A 10022-nucleotide genomic window follows, 5' to 3' on the forward strand; every position below is an offset into this window, starting at 1 on the left:
CTCCCTTCTTACCCTGTTGGAGAAGTTTTTGGATATGCATAGGGATTTGAGTCTTAGAAGATCCCATTCATCTACGTTATCTTCTCCTGGTTGTAGGTTCTATCTATGTCTTATTGACTGCAAGACATTTGACTGTGTGGATCACAAGTTGTGGTTAACCTTGAGGAGAATGGGAATCCCAGAACACTTGATGGTGCTTATGTGAAATCTATACTTGGGCCTGGTAGCAGTCCTTAGAAAGAGCAGGAAAACACTGCACGATTCAAAATCAGGAAGGCAGTGCGTCAGGGATGTGTCCTGTCTCCATACCTTTTCAATCTGTATGAAGAACAGATCATTCAGGACACTAGGCTTCATGAGGAGGAATGTGGCATCAGGATTGGGGGAAGACTCATCAGCAATCTATGTTATGCAGATGACACTACCTTGTTTGTTGAAACTGAAGACCTGAAGCACTTGCTGCAGAAGGTCAAGCACTGTAATCCTCAATATGGACTGAAGCTCAATATCAAGAAAACAAAGATTCTCACCACTGGGCCAATTGGGAGCACTATGTTGGATGGAGAAAAGATTGAGATTGTTAACGATTACAGCTTGTTCGGCTCCACAATCAACACTCTTGGCACCAGCAGTCAGGAAATCAAAAGACAAATTACATTAGGTAAATTTGCTATCAGGGACCTTTCCAGAGTACTGAAAAACAACGATGTCAGTCTAGAGATTAAGGTGCACCTGGTCCAGGCCATGGTCTTTGCAATTATTGCTATGACTCAGAGAACTGGACAATGACTAAGGATGACAGAAGAATTGATGCCTTTGACTTGTGGTGCTGGAGAAAAGTCTTGAACATACCATGCCAACAAGAAAACAAATAGGTCTGTTTTGGAGAGGGTGAAACCAAGTTTCTCCTTGGAGACTAGGATTTTGAAGCTCCGTCTCACAAACTTTGGGCACGTGGCCAGGAGGGACCAGTCCTTGGAGAAGGATATCATGCTTGGAAGGGTGGAGGAACAGCGCAGGAGAGAAAAACCCCAGATGAGATGGATTGAGACAGTAACTAGGGCAATGGCGGTAGAAGTTTTGGAGTCAGTACAGGGAAGGGTTCCAAGCTATTGTACATAAGATTGCTATGAGTTGCATGCGACTGGACAGCACATAACAACAAGAAGAGAGTCTCTCTCTGTGTATATGTATGTGTGTACACACACACACACACACACACACACACACCATCCAGTGTGTTTTCAGAGATAATAAATAAATTACACAGGAGAGGTTGCCCATCTTTCTCCTGTGGAGCAGCTGGTGGTTTTGAACTACTTGCCTTTGGGATTGCAGTACAGCTTCTCACCACTAGGCCGCCAAAGCTACATATACAGCTAAATATATCGATGGAGGTCTGGTGGACTGGTGAGTGTAGAGTTGTGCTGCCAAGCAGTCCCAATTACTCAGTTGCTCCATGGAAGAATGATGGACAATCTTTTCCTGTGCGATTTACAGCCTCTGAAAAACCTGCTGGAGGGTCAGCTATAAGTCAGTTCCAATTTGACAGCACATACAACAAAATATATTTGTGTATGTATATAGATGCTGTTGTTAAACCATCTAGTCAGAACCTAGTCTTAGCTAAACCTTTTGCAGGTTTTCAGAGGCAGTAAACCACACAGGAATTGACTGCCTGTCTTTCTCCCATGGAGGAGCTGATGGATTCACACTACATACCTTTCCATTGGCAGGATGATAACTTTCCACTAATATATTAATTGGAGCTCTAGTAGCCTAGTGGCAAAGAGTTGTGCTGCAGTCCCAAAGGCATGTGGTTCAAGGCTACCAGCTGCTCCTCTGGAGAGGGATGAGCAATCTCCTATTCTGCAATTAACTGCCTCTGAAAACCCAATGGAGGGTCAGGTATGGGTTAGTTCCAACTCTACAGCACACAACAACAATATATAAATACACACACACACACATATATACACACAACACACATACATAAATATATATAAACACATACATACATATATATGTGTACGCATGTTGTTGTTGATTGCCTTCGAGTCGAGCATGACTCATAGCTACCCTAGGAACAAAAGGCCTGAAGCCTCTCTAGAACTATCAACATTTATCAAAGTTCACAGAGTTTCTGGAGACATGTTGTTTAGGAAGTGGATGCCACAATCTTCTTCATAAAGTCCAGCTTCTTGAATTACTTGCTTAGCATATAGACTGAATAAGCATGGAGAAAGGATATAGCCCTGACACATACTTTTCTTAATTTTAATCTATGCAATGTTCCCTTGCTCTGTTTGGGTAACAGCTTCTTGGTCTAGGTATAGACTTCATATAAGCATAACTAAGTGTTCTGGAATTACCATTCTTCTTAAAGTTAGAAATAGTTTGTTATGATTCACATAGCCTTTGCATAGTCAATAAAAAACCAGAAAGACATTCTTTGAGTATTCTCCACCTTTAGCCAAGATCCATCTAACATCAGCAGTAATATCTCTGGTGCCATGACTTCTTCTAAACCTAGTTTAAACTTTTGGCAGTTCTTTGTCAATGTACCATTCGAGCCATTTTGGGATGATTGATCAATCATATGACATCAGTGATATTATATAATATTTTCCACATTATGTTGGATTGTATTTTTGGGGGATAGGAATAAATATGAGGGGTGGGGTTTTTTGGTGAGAAAAATGTATATTTAGAATTAGCAGCTGGACTCAGTTTAGATGATCCCGATTTTGTTGGCAACATCCAAAGCATCATAGTCAGGAGCAAGTCGAACATAGGCCTTCTTCTCTCCATCAGGCCTAATCAACGTGTTGACCTTGGCCACATCAATGTCACAGAGCTTCTTTACAGCTTGCTTAATTTGGTGCTTGTTGGATTTAGCATCGACAATGAACACAGGTGTGTTGTTATCATCTATCATCTTCGTGGCTGACTCAGTGGTCAGGGGAAACTTGATGATGGCATAGTGGTCAAGCTTGTTTCTCCTGAGAGCGCTCTTCTGGGAGTATTTGGGCTGCCTTCAGAGTCTCAACATCTTAGGCTGCCAGAAGATGGGTGACGTGTGGATCTTCTTTCTTTTGTGACTGTGGATGCCCTTCAGGACTGCCTTCTTGGCCTTTAATGCCTTTGCTTTGGCTTCAGTTTTGGGAGGGGCAGGGACTTCCTTCTTCGCTTTTGGCACATCTTCGTAGAAAGGGGGAATACATATGTTTTTCATGCAGTTAGTTGCCTAGGTATCTGTGTTCTAAATTGCATCTATCTGGAGGATCAGCTCCTCACCTAGGATCTAGCAATTATACTCACAGTACACACTCAAAAGAAATAAAAATCTATGTACATCAAAAACAAATATACAAATATTGTTGTTATCATGTGCCATCGAGTTGCTTGCAACTCATAGCAACTCTATGAAGAATAGCTCTGAACCTTGCCCTACTCTAAGCCAATTTCACTGCCTCTGACACACCTGTGCTTATTACTCCATTCACTATGTCAATCCATCTCACTCATCTAGGATCTTCTTCTCCTGCACTCTCTCTCTACCTTTCCAAACCTGATGTCCTTTTCCAAGGACTGATTCTTACCTGTTAACATGCCCAGAGTATGTCAGATGAAGCTTTCAAATCCTTGCTTCCAAAGAACAATTTGGTTTCACCATCTACAGAAGAGATCTGTTGTTCTCTTGACAGTTTATGATATATATGCCCAATACTCTTTTCCAGTACCACAACTCAAAGGCATTGATTCTTCTTCTGTTGTTAGTAAGTGTCTAGCTCCCTGATGCATAGCAAGTAATTGCAAAGACCATGGCCTGAATCAGGCACACCTTAATGTCTAGACTGATATCACTGCTCTTCAGCACTCTGAAAAGGTCTCTTACAGAATATTTTTCTAATGCAACTAATCTTGATTTCCTAAGTGTTGGTGCCAAAAGTGTTAACTGTAGAACTGAGCAAGCTGAAATTGTTAACAATCTCAATCTCTTCTCCATCTATAATGATGCCCAGTGGTGAGAATCTTTGTCTTCTTGATGTTGAGCTTCAAGTCATATTGAAGACTGGAGCCCTTGACCTTTTGCAGTATATGCTTCAGGTTCTTCTCAGTTTCAACAAGCAAGGTTGTGTTATCTGCATAATGCAGGTAGTTAATGCGTCTTCCTCTAATTCTGGAGCCATATTCCTCCTCATAAAGCCTAGCCTCCCAAATGATCTGTTCCACATACAGATTGAAAAGGTCTGGGAAAAGTACACATCCCTGATTTTGAACCATGCTGTGTTTCCTTGCTCTGTTCTAAAGACTGCTTCCTGGCCAAGTATAGGTTTCGCATAAGCACAATCAAGTGTACTGGAATTCCCATTCTTCCCAAGGTTAACCACAATTTGTTGTAATCCACACAGTCAAATGTCTTTGTGTAATCAATGAAACACAGACATTTTTCTGGTTCTCTCTGCTTTCAGCCAAGATACATATGACATTAGCTATGGTGTCCCTAGTGCCACGGCCTCTTCTAAACCCAGCTTGTATTTTTCTGTTTGTTCTCTGTCAACGTACTGTTCTAACCATTTTTGGATGATCTTCAGCAGGTATGATGTTAGTGATATTGTCTGATAATTTCCCAACTCTGTTGTATCATTCCCCCCCGCATGGGAATAAATATTAATCTCTTCAAGCCAATTAGCCAGGTAGTTGTCCTCCAGATTTCCTGGCACTGATGATCACATCCAGAGCTGCATCTGTTTGTTGAAATAAATCAACTGGTATTCCATCAATTCCTGGAGAATTGTTTTTTGTGAATTCTTTCAGAGTAGTTTGAACTTGGTGAACTTAGATGGGTTAGCATGGGACATTTAAAATCAGACAATCATATACTCTTGTTGTTTGTTTTGTTTTTCAGGTGCCATTAAACCAACTATGACCCATGGTGACCCTATGAACAATAGATCTGAACCTGGTCCTATCTTGTGCCATCTTCACACTTCCTGACACATTCGAACACATTGTAACAGTCACCATGTCAATTCACCTGGGTAAAGTCTTCCTCTCCTTTGCCAACCCTGTGGGTCATGGGGAAATGCTCATGATTCTAAGCATCATGTCTCTTTCCAAGAAATAGCCCTTCCGAGCAACATGCCCAAAGTATATGAGGTGAAGCCTTAGCATGCCTCTAAAGCTCCAGCTGCACCGTCTTCAAGACATTATTTGTTTTGTCTGTCCATGGGATGTCCAGTTCTCTTCTCTAGCACCACAGCTCAAATGCATTAATTATTCTTCTGTCCTCCTTATTCATTGTCCAACTCTCAGATATACAACAACTGATCAGAAAGACTATGGCCTAAATTAAGACACACCTTAGTCCTCGAACTGACATCAGGACTCCTCAATAATTTGGAGAGGTCCCTAACTGCAGATTTTCCCAGTGCAATACATCTTCTGATTTCCTGATTGCTGGTCCCAAGGATGTTAATTGTGGATCCAAGTAACATGAAGTTGTTGACAGTTTCAATCTTTTCTCTCTACATTGTTGCTTATTGGTCCAGTGGTAAGAATCTTTGTTTTCTTGACACTGAGATACAATCTGTATTCAAAGTTGTATTCTTTGATATTTTGCAACAAATACTTCAAGTCCTTTTTATTTTCCCCAAGCAAGGTTATATCATATGCATAACACAGGCTACTGGTAAATCTCCCTCGACCCCTAATGCCACATGCCTCTATACAGAGTCCAGCTTCTTGAATAATTTGCTCAGCATATGGATTGAATAGGTATGGAGAGAGAACATAACCCTTACAGACCGCCTTTTAAATTTTAAACCATGTAATGTTCTGAGAAAAGCCGGAATATCAAATTTAATAATAGTAGACCAAATGCTGTATCGGGAAATGAGGGAAGCTTAATACAAGCTGAAGGTCACCTTGTGACACTGGGCCGTTCCCTAGGAGTCAACGTTGTTCTTATTTTGTGTCAAATGAATCCCTCCCTCTTGAGATTAGCATAAAGAGGAACTTGGCCTTATATGTAAAAGACTTCACCATTATCCTTTGTTTTTGCTTTGTACTTCCTTGTGATTTTACTTTGCTTACCTTCCTTATGATTCTAAATAAATACTCAGAGAAGCATGGCTTGGGGCCTTCAGTCATGGGAACTGTTGGCCCCCTGTTTTTCACACTATCTGTTCTATATCATTCCTGGTAGTCTGTCTCATTATTAATAATTATAAAATTATTTCATTCTTTGGGACCAATGTTCCCTTGCTCTGTTCAAACAACAACCTCCTGGTTTGCATATGCATAATTAAGTGCTCTGGGATTCCTATACTTCTCATTGTTAGCCATAGTTTGTTATGTTCCACACGACCAAATGCCTTTGCACTGCCAATAAAACATAGATATTCTCCTGATATTCTTTACTTTCAGCCGGGATCCATTTGACATCAGCAATGATATCCCTGGTGCCATGGCCTCTTCTAAATCCTGCTTGAATTTTTGGCAGTTCCTTATCTATGTACTTTTTAGCTGTGTTTGAATGATCTTCAGCAGCAATTTGCTTCTATGTGATATTAATGATATTGTTTGATAGTTTCCACATTCTGTTGATCACCTTTCTTGGGAATTGGGACAAATACGGACCTCTTCTAGTCTGTTGGTCAGACAGCTGTCCTCCAAATTTCCTGGCATAGACTGGTGAGTGCATCCAGAGCTGCATCTATTAACTGAAACAAGTCAGTTGGCATTCCATCGATTCCTAGAGTAGGGCCTTAATTTTTGCTAGTGCCTTCAATGCAACTTCCACTTTCTCCTTCATTATGAGCTCCTGATCATATGGTTGTTGTTGTTGTTATTGTTGTTATGTGCCATTGAGTCACCTGTGACTCATAGCAACTCTATGTACAACAGCCTTAGAACCTGCTCTATCCTGTGCCAATCTCACTGTCTCCAACACATCTACCCCCATTACCCCAGTCACTGAATCAATCTATCTCATCGAGGGTCTTTCTCTCTTGCACTGTCCCTCTACCCTCCCAAGCATGACGTCCCTCTCTAAAAATTAGTCCCTCCTTACTACATGTCCAAAGCATGTCAGATGAAGCTTCAGAATCCTTGCCTCCAAGGAGCATCCTGGTCTCACCCTTTCTAGGACAAACCTGTTTGGTTTTTTAGCAGTTCATGGTATACTCAATACTCCAGCATCACACTTCAAAGGCATCAAATCTCCTTCTATTATCCCTAGTCATTGTCCAGCTCTCTGATGCATAGCAAGTGACTGCAAAGACCATGGGCTGACTGGATCAGGCACATCTTAGTCTTCAGACTGACACTGTTGCTCTTCAGTACTTTGGAGAAGTCTATGACAGCAGACTTTCCCAGTGGATTTCGTCTTTTAATTTCCTGGCTGCTGGCATTAAGAGTGTTGATTGTTAAGCCAAGCAAACTAGAGCTGTGGTACTTCCTGAAATTTTTCAGCGTTAGCTAGCTCTTTTAGGTACAATGATTCTGTGTTTCTCCTTCATCTTCTTTTGGTGCTTTCTGGGTCATTCAATATATTGCCAATAACATCTTTCAATATTGTAACCTGAGTCTTAAATTTGTTTTTCCATTCTTTCAGCAGAGTGAGTTCTTCCCTTTTCATGCTCCAATTCCCTTCTCTGTACATTCATATGATCTACTATGCTAGAAACGAAAAGGTGAGGAAAAACAGGGTTGCATTCATAGTTAAAAAGATCACTTCTAGATCCATCTTGACATACAATGTTGTGAGTGGCAGGATAATACCCATATGCACACAAAGAAGACCTGGGTTAATACCACCGTCATATAAATACATGCATCAACAACCAGAACCAAAGAGGAGGAAACAGAAGATTTCAACCAACTTCTGCAGTCAGAAATCAATCAAACATGCAACCAAGATGCATTAACGATAATGAATGACTGGAATGTAAAAGTTTAGAAGAAGGAAATAGGGTCAGTAGTTGGAAAATATAGACTTTGTGACAGAAATGAGGATGGAGATAGAATAATTTTATACAATGATTTATGCATTGCAAATACCTTTTATAAGAAATGCAAACAGTGACTATACACATGGACCTTGCCTGATGATCTACACAGGAATCAGATGAATTACACTGTGGAAAGACTTTTTGGAGAAGCTCAGTATCAGATTTGAAATCTAGACCAGATACTAATTATGGAACAGGCTCTCAACTATTCATATGGAAGTTTAAGCGGAAATTAATGAAAATTTTTAAAAATCCACAAGAACCAAAATTTGACCTTGAATCTCTCTCATCTGAATTTAAAAATCATCTCAAGACTGGTTTGAAGCCTTGAACACAAATGAATGAAGATCAGATGAGCTGTGGGAGAATATCAAGAATATCATCCAGGAAGAATGCAAAAGATCACTACAAAGACACCCAAAATGGGTATCTTTGTCATGGTTAATTTATGAAAATGAACAAGAAAGCAAGAAAAGAACAGGAGAGTCTTAGAAGCAGAACAGCTTTCAGAATCACTTGTCCCTCATTCCTACAGGGAGACCAAGCCAAATCCCCAGAAGCAATGGGCAAGGACTCTTGGGCCAGACATGATGGAACTCTCAGGAAAATGTGCCAAAACTGAGAATCCCAGTAGTGTAACAGAGAACTAGAGCCCTGAGAGGGTGACCGCTTATAATTGTGGAAAGAATCCAAGCAGCCACTGGCTACTGAAGTCAGAGCCAGACAGCAGACTAGAGAAAGGTGTAGATGTGAAGTTTGGTATCGAGGATCTCAAAGAACAGCCAGTCAGACAATATGCCGTGATGGTATTTGAAACTACCAGGCCGGGCACTTCCTTTGAGCCATGAAGCTGGAAGAGGAGGCCTTCTTCTATCATAGGAACTGCAAAGAGCCAGGCATTGTGGGACTTAATAAGACTGTGAAGGAAGCCTACCCAGACCACATAGTTTGAGAAAAACAATCCTCATTATGACCCATCTAGCAAAAAGGAGAACCCTAAATGGTCTATGGTCAACGTACAGTTTGTATGAATGATGAAGTGTTTCATTGCCCTGGCTGAGCTCAAAACATACCACCAAGCTCAGAAGACCGCTGATGGCCTTTAAAAAACATGGCTCTCTTCACTTGCCAGAGACTCTTAGTTCAGTCCCTGACCCAAGAAGAGTTTGATTTTATTTTGGACCTGGAGAAAAAGCAACCAAGTTAACTGAAACATTACTGCTGGAATGGACAAGACCCCTCTCCAAAAGCACCAGATTTTTATATGTTGTTGTTGTTATGTGCTGTCGAGTCGCTTGTGACTCATAGCGACCCTATGTACAACAGCCCTAAACTCTGCTCTGTCCTGTGCCAATCGCACTGCCTCTGACACTCCCATCCTGATTACCCCAGTCACTGAATCAATCCACCTCATAGAGGGCCTTCCACTCCTGTGCTGTCCCTCCCCCCTCCCAAGCATGATGTCTTTCTCCAATGACCGATCTCTCCTCACAACATGTCCAACCCACGGGACGTTTGGTTGCTCTGTTTACCTGAGATTTTGTATAATGGTGCTTTTGGTGTACTTCCACCTCCCTCATTAAACAATAACAAAGTTAGAAAGCTTTTCTTTTAAAACAAACAAAAAGATCATTACAAAACAAAGGAGGAAGAAGAGACTGAGAAGGATGTTAGAAGAGATTCTGAATATTTCACTACTGGGTGGAGAAGCCAAGGCAAAGGGAAGACATCAGGACATTAAGGAGCTGAACAGATGATTTCAAAGGGCAGTTTGGGAAGACAAAGCAAATTATTATAATAAAATGTGCGAAGACCTGGAGTCAGAAAACCAAAAGGGACAAACTCACTCAGCATTTCTTAAGCTGAAAGAACTGAAGAGCAAATTCAAGCTTTGAGTTATAGCACTTAATAATGCTATGGGCCGAATATTCAATGATTCAGAAAGCATCAAAAGAAGATGGGAGGAGTATACAGAGTACACAAATACCATAGAAGCTTTATTTA

The 10022-nt window shown here is 41.0% G+C and overlaps 1 pseudogene; it reads left to right on the forward strand.

Annotated features, from left to right (window-relative positions):
- The window catches only part of LOC102852998, a 26773-nt pseudogene extending 17548 nt beyond the window's left edge, over window positions 1-9225 (forward strand).
- The last annotated feature ends 797 nt before the right edge of the window (window positions 9226-10022 follow it).

The sequence above is a fragment of the Elephantulus edwardii genome, unplaced genomic scaffold, assembly GCF_000299155.1.
Source record: "Elephantulus edwardii isolate Elephantulus edwardi_28Jun2011 unplaced genomic scaffold, EleEdw1.0 scaffold00037, whole genome shotgun sequence".
In the NCBI taxonomy this organism is placed as follows: Eukaryota; Metazoa; Chordata; class Mammalia; order Macroscelidea; family Macroscelididae; genus Elephantulus; species Elephantulus edwardii.